At 36.8% G+C, this 14732-nt stretch overlaps 2 long non-coding RNA genes across 2 annotated transcripts; one reads left to right on the forward strand and one right to left on the reverse strand.

Moving 5' to 3' along the window:
- Positions 1-7845: 7845 nt before the first annotated feature.
- LOC130996908 (uncharacterized) lies at positions 7846-9372 on the reverse strand. Its single transcript, XR_009092883.1, has 2 exons — positions 8638-9372; positions 7846-8040 (listed from the first exon to the last, which is right to left on the reverse strand). It is a non-coding gene; the product is annotated as an uncharacterized LOC130996908 (long non-coding RNA).
- A 73-nt stretch (positions 9373-9445) lies between these two features.
- LOC130996897 (uncharacterized) lies at positions 9446-10341 on the forward strand. The gene is made up of 2 exons (XR_009092872.1): positions 9446-9932; positions 10035-10341. It is a non-coding gene; the product is annotated as an uncharacterized LOC130996897 (long non-coding RNA).
- Positions 10342-14732: the final 4391 nt, after the last annotated feature.

Genomic DNA, 14732 nt, shown 5'->3' on the forward strand with positions numbered 1-14732 from the left:
TAGTCAATTTTCCTGGCATACCGTTACCAAACGAAACTGTCATATCTAATTCAGAAAATCTACTGATATTGGAAGAGATGTCTTACAACATAGACGAAATGAAAGAAGACCACGCTAAGCTATATCCCTCTTTGACAGATGAGCAAAGAATGGTTTATGAAACAATAATGACGGCGGTTGATAAAGGCGAGGGAGGATTTTTCTTTCTATATGGATATGGTGGTACAGGAAAGACATATATTTAGAACACCGTATGTTCGGCCATACGTGGGAGGGGCGATATAATACTTCCAGTAGCTTCGAGTGCTATAGCATCGTTAATGTTGCCTAGGGGCAGGGCTGCACACTCTAGATTCGGTATACCATTGGACTGCCACGAAAACTCCACATGCAACAAGATAAACCCAGATAACGATTTAACTGGACTACTTGAAAAAACAAAGCTTATTATTTGGGATGAGGCACCAATGACGCATAGATACTGTTTAGAAGCGCTTGATAGAAGCCTAAGGGATATTATGAGATCATTATAAATGTATACTTTGTAATGTCCAAAAACAGACATACTGATTATAAGCTTTTTTTTAGTTAGATAAATCAATAACTATAATAAGGAGTATTGTTTAATTGGATATTTTATAAAATTTAAATATGTTCGGATAATTAACGGATATTATTATATATGTTTTTTATTAAATGCGATTATATATAAAGAGAAAAAGAAAACAAAAACCTAAACCCTTGAAAGCACAGGAGAGCAAACTAAGGGCCGAGCCTCATTAAAACCTTCCTACGGAAAACCCCATGGGAAAAACCGTAAGAAGGAAAAAGAGTACCCGTCTATAAAACTGAAAAGAACGAAGAGCGGGAGGGAAGGTTTCGGGAACTCCGACCTAACCATCGTCCCCAAACCAACCCGGCTCAGATAAGCAAAACGAAAGCAAAAAAACATAAGAAGGCAGGTGGCCGGTGATACGCCGTCGCCCAATGCTCCAATAAAAGAGAGAGACCATGAAGATTATGGCCGGTTAAGCTCCGTCGCCATAAGCTATCCCACGATCCCTGGACAGAAAAGAGCCGGGAGGCCTCAGCAAAGAGGAAAAAGAACAAGTGTAGGCCGGTAAGACGCCGTCGCCTACACCGAGTTGACCGAGAGGCCCGCGTCCGGCAGAAATGATGGAAGATTACCCGGCCGGTAATGCTCCGTCGCCGCCAACCTTCCATGCTTCTTCCGCATCTAGACAGCGAGGGGAGCTCCCAACGAACAAAAAAGAAGATTCCACGGCCGGTTATATGCCGTCGCCGCAAATCCCCCTTATGTCCGTCACAAGAGGAGCTCCTCCGACAATCAGACATCGAACTCGAGGGGTCTCTGACCACCGTCAAGCTGCCCTTCTCGCCACTGCTCTGGATCAGGTACACCCAGTTGCTCCAGCTCCCGTCCCTGCAAATAATTTGCGGATATTACTATAATGAATTTAGAATAAGAATGAGTAGTAAAATTATTTTTAATTGAGTTTAAAATGAATACGAGTATATAAACGAAGTTCATAATCAGTAGATTGTATAATTATGTTTAATGTTGTGTATGATGAAATTTTCGATAGATTATGAGGTAATTTCAAATTTAATATTTTATTCAAACTTTAAAAGTTTTAAGTCATTAACGATATTATTTAAAATATTTTTTTGAGTTAATATATAAAAGTGTCCACTTTCATATTGTAAAATTAAAATCTAGCCTATAAAATAAAAATATTAAAAAATGGCCAGTTTTTGAGTAAAAAGTCAGAAATACCCCTCCCTTTAAAAATTAAAAAATAAGCTACCTTGAATCTGTCTCTCTCTAGCGTGTTCTCTCTCTCTCTCTCTACGTTCTCTCTCTCTCTGTCTACGCTCTCTCACTTCTCTCGCTCTCTCCCTCCCTCCTTTCTCTCCTCCAGCGAAGCGCCGCCGCCCCAGCCTCGTCGTCTCCGCCCATAGCAGCGCCGAAAATGACGCCGCCCATCCAGATTCAGGCGACGCATCCAATCCCGACGGTGGTGGTAGCAGTCGAAGGAGGAGGGAGATTTAGGGGTCTGGGATGTTGAGCTTGAAGTGGAGGCGCGGCTTGTGGTCGTGCCACCGCCGAGGTTCAGAGGTGAGGGGGAGCAACGGCGGTGGCGGTCTGTGACTGTCGGCGCTAGGAATCGAAATTGGAGGCGGCAATTTTCGGATCTAGGGCTGAGTATTGAAAGAGAGATGGGAGGGAGATTTGGGGGAGTTGCGATGGCAGCAGCTCTGCCACTGCTCGGAGTCATGGTTCTGATGAAGAAGAACGTGCTCGGAGTGAACAACATCGCGGCGTTGGTCACCGATCGAATCGACGAACTTTTGGGGAGGAAGATCGCGCTACAGCTCATCGGCATCTTTGCCCCCTTCCGATGCATGTACTCCGACAGAAACTCCAATCCAGCAACATAATTGACCTTCGCGTAGCCGCTGCCCCCGCCGAAGAGGAGACCGCTAAAGGCAGCGAAGAAGAGGCGAAATTGGATGTTTGGATGAAGGAAAGGAAAGTGTTATGCACATTTCACTAAATAATTGTAATCATTATCTTTATTTCCTTTGAATTTTTCGATGTGAAATTTGATTGTATTTTTTTGGAAACATTTCTCCCTATTGTTTCCATTTCTTTTGGATGTTAGTATTTTTTTCAACAATGCTCAGTTAATTCTTTTCCGTTATAACCATGTTTGTAATGAAGGATTTTCTGCACAAGCAATATTTTGAATATAGCATTTGGTAATAATAGTGTTGTTCGTTTAATTCATGCCCATTAATTGTTATTATTCATGAATTTATTAATTGTGAAAGGTAATATTTACCAGTTTATGAATTTGTTAATTCATGTTAATTAATTGCTCGATCTCCTTTTTCTTCTCAAGTATATATCGGATCTGAGGCTTTGTTTTTGAACGATGATTTGTGAGTTTTATTGGAGACATTTGACCGATTGAAAGAGAAAGAGATTTTGAATGATTGATTAAAGCTCTTGAATTCACAATCACATTTATAAATTCACAACTTAATGTTCTTGAATTTACAACCAGATCTATGAATTCAAAATTTAATGTTTTTGAATTCACGTTCATATCTATAAATTCACAACTAGATCTAATACACAATCACGACTAGATCTATAAATTCACAACTCAATGTTTTTTGAATTCACGACCACATTTATGAATTCACAACTTAATATTTTTGAATTCACAACCAGATCTATGAATTCACAACCAAAATACATTCTAATTTTAATTGTAAATTCAAACTTTAAAAACTCAAACTCACAACTACTTGAATTCACAACCAAAATAAATTCTAGTTGTAAATTAAATTCTGATTGTGAATTTTACTGGTTGTGAATTCCTAACCAAAAAATTCTTGTTGTGAATTCGACTGTTTAGGGTTTAGGGTTTAGGTTTTAGGGTTTAGGGTTTAGTTTTTAGGGTTTAGGGTTCAGTTCAGTTCAGTTGTGAATTCACAACTAGGGTTTAGTGTTTCAGTTCAGTTCAGTTGTGAATTCACAATCGTAACAATTCACAACTAGGGTTTAGATTGGGTTTAGATTTTAGGGTTTAGGGTTTAGTTTTTAGGGTTTAGGGTTCAGTTCAGTTGTGAATTCAAAACTAGGTTTAGGTTTAGGGTTTAGTGTTTCAGTTCAGTTCAGTTGTGAATTTACAATCGTAACAATTCACAACTAGGGTTTAGGTTTAGGTATTAGATTGGGTTTAGGGTTTAGGGTTTAGGTTTTAGAGTTTATGGTTTAGTTTTTAGGGTTTAGGGTTCAGTTCAGTTGTGAATTCACAACTAGGGTTTAGGTTTAGGGTTTAGGGTTTAGTGTTTAGGGTTTCAGTTGAGTTGTGAATTTAATGTTTCAGTTCAATTCAGTTCAGTTTCAGTTAAGTTTCAGTTCAGTTCAGTTGTGAATTTAGTGTTTCAGTTCAGTTGTGAATTCACAATCGTAACAATTCACAACTAGGGTTTAGGTTTAGGGTTTAGGGTTTAGGGTTTAGGGTTTCAGTTTAGTTGTGAATTTAATGTTTCAGTTCAGTTTAGTTTCAGTTCAGTTGTGAATTCACAATCGTAATAATTCACAACTAGATTTAAGAATTCACAACCAGGTCGATGAATTCACAACTTAATGTTCTTGAATTCACAACTAGCTCGATGAATTCACAACTTAATATTCTTGAATTTACAACCAAATCTATAAATTCACAATCAAAATAAATTACAGTTTTAATTGTGAATTCAAACTTTAAAAACTCAAATTCACAACTACTTGAATTCACAACCAAAATAAATTCTAGTTGTGAATTAAATTTAGGTTGTGAATTCGACTGATTGTGAATTCACAACCAACATAAATCTGGTTGTGAATTAAATTTTGGTTGTGAATTCGTTTGTTGTGAATTCACAACCAAAAAATTTTAGTTGTGAATTCGACTGGTTGTGAATTAAATTTTGGCTATGAATTCACAAACAAAAAATTCTGGTTGTGAATTCGACTGGTTGCGAATTCTCAATTCACAACCAGTGTGAATTCACAACCAAAAAATTTTGGTTGTGAATTCACACTGGTTGTGAATTGCGGGATTTTTTAAAGGGTGATGTAAAGTGGACATTTTTTTAATTTTTAATGTGGAAGGGTATTTTGGTAACAGTGGCCATTTTTAAATATTTTTATCTTAGTGGACAATTTTTAATTTTACAATATGAAAGTGGCCATTTTAAAAATCCACTCTATTTTTTTTCTTATATTTTGCTAGGTTGATTTGATATGTGTGTGCTGCTTGTGCTTGGAGGGAAGAAAGATGCAATAAATCCCATCATATTTTTTCATGTTAATAGGTAAAATATGTTATATAAGGATGGTTGAGTCTGGTCGGTTTGGGACGATGGTTAGGCCGGAGTTCTTGAAACTGACCTTCCCGCTCCTCTTTCCTTTTCTTTTTGTTTTCGTTTTAGACGAGTACTCTTTTTTCCTTCTACGGTTTTTCCTACCGGATTTTTCGTAAAAGGGTTTTAATGAGGCTCGACCCTTAGTCTGCTTCTTTTGTGCTTTCAAGGGTTTCTTAGGTTTTTCTTTTCTTTTATATATAATCGCATTACAATAATGTGTTATATGAGGATGAATATATTTCATCTTTTACAATATCATGTTTCGGCTTAGAACTTCGGAATTTGCTTTTATTTTTTCTTTTTTTTTTAGGGAGAGACAGAAGTTGACTTTTAAGCATCGGAAATTTCTAAAATCAACATAATCAGATTGGATTGGTGGAAGTGTCTAAAATTAGTTTCTTACCATTAGCTTCTGAGTTGAGAGAATTGTTTGACTAACTATTAGTAAAAATATATTTAGTTAACATCTTTTACTTTAAAACAAATTTATTTAATGCTTTATTTTAGTGAAAAAAAATCATCAAATAAAAAATGTATTGAATAATTACAAATATTTATATGTTTTCATTTATTCCCGTCGATTTTCGACGGATTACCAACTAGTATAGATTAGATTTATAACGTCAGACTTTTCACGTCCATCGAAAAAATCATTTAAAAGGAGTAAATACTAAATATTGAAGAGATATATATATTACTCCTATTATAATAGTCCTCCCGTTTTAGCGAGATGCACTTTTTTTTCTTTTTTTTTTTGATAGATTGATAGTATTGAATAAAAAAATTTAAAGATCGCGTCACGATATATTCGAATTCAAAGGCATTAATTATTCTAGCGCCTCCTTCACTAACAACACACACGGCTCATTTTACTTTTGATACTATAGGATGGAAGGCAGTATGATTTAAGAATATTTAAGAATACGTATAAATGTAGAAAATTTACTAAATCTTACTATAATACTCCCTCCGTCCCACTCAAATAGGCTCGCTTTCCATTTTGGGACGTCCCACTCCAATAGGCCTAGTCTAAAATTGGAAATAATTAGGGCTTTAATAAAAATCAATAGTTACTTAATTAAAGGAGATATACCCCCTTAATGCACCCTAATCTACTCATTCAAAAAAAATTCATCCCAGATTTTTCCCCTCTCTCTCTCTCCGGGAACCTTCCTCTTCCCCCTTCCCCCTTGCCCTTTCAGTCAATTTCCCCTTCCCCTTCGCCATTTCCGTCACCGCCGCCCCCTCCCCCTTCTCTCTCTTTCAACGACGAGCGGCGTCGTTGACTCTCCAGAGCTCCAACCACACAGATCCGCCGCCGCCTCAAGACTACAGCCCCTGTTGTGCCGCCGCCGCCGCCTCTCCTTCGTCGATGGACGGTTCAGAGCCCCTCTCTATCTCGACGGGAAACCTTCCCCTTCCCCTTCCCCTTTCCGTCAATTCCCCTTTCCCTTCGCCATTTCCGTCACCGCCGCCCCCTCCCCCTTCTATCTCTCTCAACGACGAGCGGCGCCGCTAACCCAGAGCTCCGGCCACACAGATCCGCTGCCGCCTCAAGACTACAACCCCCTGCTGTGCCGCCGCCGCCTCTCCTTCGTTGGTGGACGGTTCGGAGCCCTCACCGCCGCCGTTCTCCGTCTCCGCCGCCGCCTATAAGCTCTTGATTTAGGGTTCTTCATTTGCAGATCTTGATTTAGGGTTCTTCATCTGCAGTAGCTATAGTTTCTCATGAATTTTTGCATTGAGTTTCATAATTTGCTGAATTATTTTCCCATTATGAAACGGTAAGATGATGAGATTTTTGATGCATTGAATATGCTATGTTGGGTGATGCTCTGTTGAATTCATTGTGTTTGATTCCTCCAATTAATTCTGAATCAGCCGCCCATTTTGTCAAGCAAATGCAGAATTAATTCCTTTCATTTATTTCAACTTCTTTTTGAAGAAGTTCCAGAATTTCCCCAAATTAATTCATGCAATAAGTTCCAATGTAAATTTAATTTAGTTAAATTAAATGAAAAATGAGATAATGAAGCAAATATGATTAAGGAAAAATAAGGAAACACTTAAAACCTTAATTATTGGTGGACCACACTATTTATCTACTAAAAAATGAGTTTCTTAATCTCCGTGCCGAAAATAACTGGACCTATTGGCCTGGGACGGAGGGAGCTACTAGATATATAGGGTGCTAAGGATGTGAATGTGTGTATATATATGTATGGGGTTAGGTTCCATAGAGAATTATATTTTTCGAGAGAATATAGAATAATGAACAAATTTATAAATTTTACGAGTAGATCAACATAATTAATAACAGACGTATTTAGTAAATATAATAAAAATTTCGCTCCCTCAGGATTCGAACTCAAGTCAAAATGCTTGTTCATACAATACATTGATTTGTTAAGTTTTCTAGTGTTTTGTTGTTATTTATTAGGCTAATTTGAAAAGAAATGTATATTTAACTTAATTACAGTGATACATTATTATTAATGACAAACCAGGGGGCTTAGCCCACTGGCCACCGGGTCCTCACTTAAGTGAAGTGACCCGGGTTCGATCCCTCTTGGGAGCGAATTGGAGATTGGAGATATAAGGTGGATTTGGTGAATGGAGAGATAAGATGGTTCTTGGAGTGGATGGGGAACTAATTACTAACATCTAACATGACTTTGCCCGATCAAAAAAAAAAAAAAAAAAAAAAAAAAACATTATTATTAATGACAACGAACAACGGATAGACCCTGTCACAACCCACTATCCCAATGACGGGTTAACAGGGGTTATGACTTGGGGTGAACAATAAGAAATGGATATGGACAATTACTTAACATTAAAGTATATGGAAATGTCACTCATAGATATGATTATTTGGATACTTATAAAACATACACATAAATGAGAACTGATTAAGGTGGGTTACCCAATAACACGTATCACAACTTCATATCATAGAGCTATCCTAATCAAAGTGTTTTGCAGCGGAAAACGTGTGAGATATACATATGAAGATGTATACTCAAGGTTACATTTCTTGTAATGTCAAAGGAACACCCGCTCAACATCATTCCATTCCATCAGCTGCTCAACCTGCACATTTAGAAATACATGCAGGGCTGAGTATAAAAATACTCAGTGGGCATAGCCGAAAATACATTCATGCATACATATATAAATTGAACTGCCATAACAGTAACACACAGGGGTTTTCTTAAATGACCTGTGCTTACTAAAATATTTCTTTCATTTTCATAAAGTCGATCGGCCGATCATTTTCCTTCATATGATCCATATCTGTTCCTTTCTGTCACGCGCCGGGAAGGAGGCCTCCTTACCACGGACGCCAAGACCGGTCGCAAGCGACTCGCGGTCTCCATGAGTGTACACGTTAACCCTAGCTAGCGACCTTTGTCTAGCATAGGATCCCAATTGGATTTCCTTTAAAGTTGGCGAACCAACACAGATAGGATACATATAAAAACATAAACATTTTTGGCAGTCAATCATTTCATAAACATTTCATTTCATTTCATAAACATTTCATTTTCATTTCATAAGAGTCATTTATCATTTGGGCATAATAATAATATGAAATTAACAGTTAAAATCATCTCATGCATATATTCGTATAAGAGGCCTACGACACGCAGGGGATCTCTATATACGTATAGTAAAAGTAATGCCCACCTGTATAGGCAATGCCTGTCGTTTAACGTTATCTCTGAATCGGAATAGCAGTGCTAATCCTCATGATGCTCAAAGCCTACAAGAAATCTATTCTCAATAGGTCTCCTTAAATTCTAATCTTAAGTCATGGTGTAGTGCTTAATATTCTATGATTCACTTAGCCGGGTTTTCAAAATTTAATAAATAAATACTTGAAAATATTTCTCTTGAGTTAAGAACACCAACAATATTCTTACTCATCTTTCTTTAATAATTGGAATTATAATTAAAACCAATTAAATACTTTTATTCTTATTGCAAAATATAATGCAAATCATGTCATGTTTAGCATATAATAAGTAATTTACTTAAAATATGCACATAATAATAATATAATATTATTATGCAAATTAAAAATAATTAATCAAACTTAATAAGTCTAATTAATTAAAATAGTGCAGTTCATTTAAATAAAATCTGCATAGCTCATTTAAATAAATAAAAAATACAAGGGCCAACCATTTTTTTTTAAAATGCAGCCCAACAAAAGAAATAAATAACCCCAACCCAATAACTAAATAAAAATCGGCCCAGTTGATTAAATGAAAATGGCCCAATCAGAATAAATAAAAAAAATCTCGGCCCAAAACTAATTAAAACCCAGCCCAACACTAATTAAAACCCGGCCCAACACTCAAGCCCACTCCAAAGCCCAACCCTACACTCCACTCCCTTTTCTTCCCCCCCTTTTCAGCCGCTCACACACACACGCATAAGAGCACTCTCTCTCTCGGTCACACTCACACACACATGAAGCAGCATTCTCAAGCGGCGCCCCTCCCTTCTTCTTCGGCGAAGCGCCGCCTCCGTCACCGGCGAGAGCGCAGCCCCTCCGGAACCCTCGACTCTCATCCCCGTCCTCTCTTTTTCGCTTTTCGCTCACTCCCACATACTCAGCGCCGCAGCAGCAGCCGCCGGTAAAGCGACAGCCGCCGTTGCACAGCTCCCTCTCCCTCGCTCGTCTCTCGCCTAGCCCGCTCGGAATGACAGCAGAGCCGTCGAGCCCTCTCCCTAAATCCCCAGAACTCGAGCTATAACCCCTGCCTCCTGCAACCTCCGGCGAGCAGCGGCCAAAACCGCCACCACCGTCTCTCTATTTCCCTCTCAACAATCAAACACACGCGCACGGACATGGCGTAAGCCACGCCGCCGCCGGATACAGGACAGCAAACGCCCCACCGCGGTGCGCCGCCGCCTGCTCCTTCTTTTCCGACAAACAGCCGAAGCTACCTCCGTCTCCGCCCCGCCCGAAATCGGTAAACCCTAACTCCTCATCTCTTTCCCATTTTTTTCTTTTTCTCATCTTTTTTTTTTTAAATTAAAACTGAAATACTTCTCTCTTTTCTCCTCTTTGGCAGATCGGAAACGACGACAGGTTCACCGCCGCCGCTCCGTTGCCGACGACGAGCCACCGAGGCTGTCATTTCCCGACCTCGACTCACACACAAAACAGGGGTGTCAAGCATCAAATCAGTTCAAGGGTTTTCTTGTGCAAATTCACTTTACAACTGTAATACTCAATATAAAGTCTTTTATTCATCTGTAATTTCATTTCACATATAACATATCTTGTAAACATATAGTGAAACGTCAAGTAACTGTGTGTGTTGGGATTCTGTGTTGGTGATTTAGAGAATTAAACAAAAGGGGATAATACCTTGAGTAGACGGTGTGGGATGTTTGTTTCTTGTTACTGAAAACTTCTTGTGGTTTTGTGAAAGTAAATGGAGATGCTTTACCCAATATGAATCTGGGTTTGTGTGGTCCGAAAATGTGCAGCTGTTTAAGGCTCTGAAATTCCAGTTCATGAATTGAGAAGTAATGAAAATTGGAAGAGAGAACCTTCTATTCATTACCCTTTCTTTTGGAAAAGAGAATTCGTGAATTGAGAAATAATGAATGCACTATAGTCTTGGCAGAAGAACATGGCAGACAAGCTTTAGACAAGCTTTACTCAAAAGGCTATAAAGTAGGACTAGACCTTTGAGGATTATAGGGAGTGGGTGGAAAGGGAATTTGACAGGCATAGGGTAGTTGGTAAAGAGTGTAAAGTGTGGGTGTTGATTGGATTAATAAAATCCCTCAGGATAAAATATCGGGACTGTAATAATACTTCAGGGTTCGCTAAATAAATAGCTCGTGAAAATACTTGAATGCTAAATTAAATAAATATGCAATGCATATAATTTAATTATTAAATTTACAAATGCTTTTGTAAATCATTTTTGTTGGAATTAAAATAAATTCTTTTTCTCAATCCGGCGTGAATCATCTTAAATCTAAGTTCGAAAATTATTTTAGACTTAGCTTGAGGAAACGGGGTATTACATCCCTCCCTCCTTAAAAAAAATTTCGTCCCCGAAATTACATATCTGGTATTCTAGCTTGGGATACTTGACTTCCATTTCATTCATGTCTTTTGTGGCCTTTTCCATCCTGTGATGGTTCCACTACATGACGAGAACAATATTATTGTCTCATAAAACTTGAATCTTGCGATCAAGTATCTAGACTGATTTCTTATCACAACTTAGGTCCTGGCTAGGACTACTTTATCTTGATTAATCACATGCTTTCTTAATTGCGAGGTGCTATACGTATTGTATACATCCACAATGCTTGGTGGCAGAGCCAACTTATAGGCTACAAAGGCCTAACTTATCTAGGATCTCAAAAGGTCCTATATAACGGGTCGTAACTTGCTCCTCTTTCCAAAACGTATAACTCCCTTTGAGGGAGAGACTTTGAGGAAAATTCGATTCCCAACATTAAATTCTAATTCCGATTGGCGTTTATCGGCGTAAGACTTTTGTCTATCTTTGAGTTTCTTTGATTCTTTGCTTGATATGGTCGACTTTTTCAATCATCTGTTGGACCAGTTCAGGACCTAACAACATTCTTTCACCTACTTCATCTTAGTAAAGTGGCGAACTACCTTAATTGTTTCCTTCGTCCTAAGTCACCTTCTCAGATTTGACTAGGGAATTCTAACATCAAACTTTTCTCATCATCTTGGTAACTTTCACTTAAAGATTAATGGCACTCCCTTCTGCCATGTAAACTCATTTTCTCATTTCCAAATGATTATTTAATGGGGTTTCTAAGTTTCCATTGTGGTGGCGTTCCAACTTTATTCTTGCTGTAGCTTCTGGCACTTTAGCCAAAGCATTCACTCTCTTAGCTTGAGCCTACTAGCCTTGGGGTTGGGTTATACCTTAAGTTTAGTTCTAGTGTTTTCCTTCCATTTCTTTTTTTTTTTTTTACCTCCATCTTGAGGTGGTGTACATATCTTGTTTGTGCGTGAACTTTTTCCTTCTCCAATTGTTGTAGTGACTCGGTGGTGAGAGTCTCGTTCATTGCTTGTTCCTTCATAATATCTCCCTAGTTTACTAGAGAAATTGAAAATCTCATGCCGCGATTCATTTACGAACTCCTTTACGCATTTCTCATTATTCATTTATAAATGACTTAAATAAGCATTTTAAACTCCATTAAAAAGGAATTGATTTAAAACATTTTAATCCTTTTAAAATCCATACTCATAAAGCCTTAACTCATGTTCTATCTCATGTTCTATCTCTTTACTCAACTCTATATTAACTCTCCACTCATCTCAAATCCTTAAGTTCAAGGATAGGTTTCAAGAAAATCATGGTACTAAGTCTCGATTTATCTCTCATATAAGGCTCGTCTAATCTCATTCAACACATAGACAACACAATCACATAAGGCACATAAGAAAATACAATCAAACATTATCAAAACATGCTCTGTTTTTACACTGACTCAACTTCAAAATCTAACCTGTTCTTACTCCGACACCTCTTGGACTCGAGACTCATACCAAAAGAAAGGTCTTCGAGTCTATTTTCATATAAAAAAAGTAGAGTCAAAAACTCCAAGTATTGTAGGAGACATGACTGTTTTACTACAGTCTACCATATTCGGCAATTTTGAGCAATCGAAAACTTGGATTTTTGAAAAAAATAGTAAATATTGTCAAACTGGGCTCAAATTTTGTGGATATCTAGCTAACACAATAAGGTTAATACCATAAAATTTTGGAAAGCTAGATCACACAGGAAGCTACTGAAATGAATGACTCTTTCCCCTGCTCTCTGAAACTCTCGGTAGTAATGTGCAGTTTCGGTTTTGTATTTTATAAAAATAATAGACGAAGTCCAAATGACTTGAAATTTTACCGATGTTCTCAAGACTCATGTAGAGACTTGGTATTAAAATTTCAAAGCTTTTTGACATTGAAAAACCGTCGATCACAGTAGGTCAGTAGGCCTACGAAATTCACCAAAATCTCATCTCAAACTCTTAAAATACTCAACTCAACATTTCTTCAATGAAACTCATTAAAGCTCATTTTAAACACATATAACACTCACAAACATTCAAGCACAATATAATGCTCATCATACTCAAATCTTGACTCTCTTCTTACATCATAACCTCAAATCTCTAGTAAAACGTTTCAATGAACGCATCATTAAAATTCTCTTTTCATTTTCATGCACAAAATTACTCAATTATTCAAACATGATCTCATTCATCATATAAATCATTATACACATATAGATTCACTTTTATCATGTACTAAACTCTAATGAAACTTCATGTATCATCATAAAACTCTTAATAAAACATGACAAACTTTCACATAATGGTCATAAAGCAATTAAACCTCATTTTATCAATCATCGACTTCTCAAAATATGAAAACTCAAAAACTCATATAACTAAACTAAGTCAAAAATTTTCTTAGCCAACAAAAGACTTACTCAAACATAATTATACACTAATATCATGCTTAAATACATATATCTTAAGCCAAAATCACTTTAATAACACATAGGCAAAAAGTCCTAATTTTTTTATTAAACTAAACTCTTTTGAAAATATCATTAATCATGTATAACCTATTGATCAAATCATAGATCTAACATCCTAGGTTACCAATTAGCACAAATCAACATCATAAAGCAAGATCACATATAGATACACATGTATGTCATCTTCTTCCTCAAACTAACACTTTTCATTTTTCACCTCTCAACCTCAAGCTTCAATCTCATCCATCATTAATCATCTAAATCATCTCATAAACTCAAATCCATCATCAATACATCAATTGATCCATAGGATCTCAACCTCCCAATTTTAGGTAAACTAACCTAATAGAAAAATCTATATCTCATGGCTAATCATCAAGATATTCATATATATTAACTCAATAATCATCAATCATCATATAACTCAAGCCAATTCAAGAAAACAAACAACAAAATTTCGTAGGGTTTCAAGCCCCTAATTTTCGAAAATTTCATAGAAATAAGTTGGGTGATTTTCTTGCTCAATCATGATCATATACTCACATATAACATCATACAATCTAGATCTATAAAAATAAGAATCACTTACCCAAGTTTCTCACCAAAACTCATATTTTCTCACTCTAGCTTGGAAGCCTTTCTTCAATGATTCTCTTGAATATAAGTAGCTAGGATGTGTTTATGGAAGATTTTAGAGTGGATTGAGGTGTTTTGTAAAATTTTTTTTTTTTTTTTTTTTGAAAGCTTCGAAGGTCTCTTCAGTGGAGGAAAATAGAGGAAAGTGAGAGAAAGAGGGAGAGAGGTGTTGGTCGAAAATGATGAGTGAGGAGTGAGAGAGGATTTTGCAAGATTGTAAATGATCTTGTGATCTTTAAAGAGGATTTTGTAATCTTAAGGAAATATTGGCAATTAATGCCTTGATCTCTCTAATCTCTACACTCTCTCTCTAATCTTTACACTCTCTCAATAATCTCTACACTTGGCAAATTGTGGTATTTAGTCACATGGTAGGGAAATTAAAGTAATAGTGTGAGAATGGTGATTAAAAATAAATCACAATAACTATGGAAATGTACTCATTAATAAAATACCAATACATAATTATTCATGTGACCACATAAAATAATTATAGCACTAATATTAGTGCACTCACTCAATTATAATATTCCTCTCATAGGAAAAATAATTTTAAAACAAAATATATGCTTGGAAATA

This window comes from Salvia miltiorrhiza, chromosome 8 (genome assembly GCF_028751815.1).
Source record: "Salvia miltiorrhiza cultivar Shanhuang (shh) chromosome 8, IMPLAD_Smil_shh, whole genome shotgun sequence".
Taxonomy (NCBI): domain Eukaryota; kingdom Viridiplantae; phylum Streptophyta; class Magnoliopsida; order Lamiales; family Lamiaceae; genus Salvia; species Salvia miltiorrhiza.